The 1,256-nt window shown below is 34.7% G+C and overlaps 1 pseudogene; it reads left to right on the plus strand.

Annotated features, from left to right (window-relative positions):
• The first annotated feature begins 207 nt into the window (after nt 1–207).
• LOC111735182 lies at nt 208–326 on the plus strand (annotated as a pseudogene).
• The last annotated feature ends 930 nt before the right edge of the window (nt 327–1,256 follow it).

Genomic DNA, 1,256 nt, shown 5'->3' on the forward strand with positions numbered 1-1,256 from the left:
AAAGTCTAGGAGAATTAACTGGAAAATCCTTAACAAAAATAAATGTGCAGTACATATAGTAGCAGAGCACAAAATAGTGAGCAGAAATCAATAGCTGGTATAGACATAGGCAACAAGATAAAAGATATAATGGAATCCACTCACCCCAATTATAATAGGAATTTAAAATATAAAAGAATAACTTGGATTATTTAGAAGTGGAATCAAGTCTACGGCCATGCTACCCTGAACAAGCCCAATCCCATCTGATCTCAGAAGCTAAGCAGGATCGGGCCTGGTTAGTACTTGGATGGGAGACCACCTAGGAAGACCAGGTGCTATAGACGTAAAATTTTTAAAAAATAAGGGATTGTAAACTGACAAGTTCTTTGCAGTTCTTCTGTGAAGTCAACCAAGGGTTGCTTCGCCTAAAAAAAAAAAAAAGGGAAAAAAAAAGTAGATTCAGTTGCAATTAACATATAAACGTTAAATAAGTTGCAAGTTTATTTATTTTTCATGTGAACATTATCTGGAGGTGGGCAGTCCTGTGACCATTCCTGGGACCTGGTCCTTGTCTCTTTGGTCAAAGGAGCATATGCTAGGACTCCAGGTATTATATCCTCATTTAGGCAACAGGATAGAAGAAAAAGAAAAAGCAGAGTAAGGCTCTGCCTTTTAAGGAGACTTCCACATATCTGATTGGCTTGAACTTAGCCACATAACCACACTCAGCTCTAACGAAGGCTTTGAATTCTAGTTTATAGCTGCATCACTATGTGCATGGCTTAATATACACACACGTGAAGAGAGATATTGGAACAACTAGCAGGCTGCCATAAAATGAAACAAGATATGTACAACATCTATATGAGAACTTTAAAATGCTCCTAAAGAACACAGACAACACTTGAACAAAGAGAAAAACAAACAATATTATCGCCGAGGAAGACTCAGCATCATAAAATATCAATTCTCCCTGAGTTACTTTTTAACTTAAGACATGTTCCCAATAAAATCACCATCAGGATTTTTTTTTTTTTAACGAATGGATGATTCTAAAGTTCATATGGAAAAATAAATAAGAGTAGCCAGGAAATTTTGAAAAAGAAGAATATAAGGAGACCAGCCCTACTAGATTTTAAAACATATTATAAAATTATAATCATTTAAAAAGTGTGGTATAGATTAATGTTATAGAATGAAGATTATAGAAATAAATCCAAATACATGTGGGGATCTAGCACCAATATTTGATAAAGGTGGTATTTTAGTCAATG

The sequence above is a fragment of the Pteropus vampyrus genome, unplaced genomic scaffold (assembly GCF_000151845.1).
Source record: "Pteropus vampyrus isolate Shadow unplaced genomic scaffold, Pvam_2.0 Scaffold17969, whole genome shotgun sequence".
Taxonomy (NCBI): Eukaryota; Metazoa; Chordata; class Mammalia; order Chiroptera; family Pteropodidae; genus Pteropus; species Pteropus vampyrus.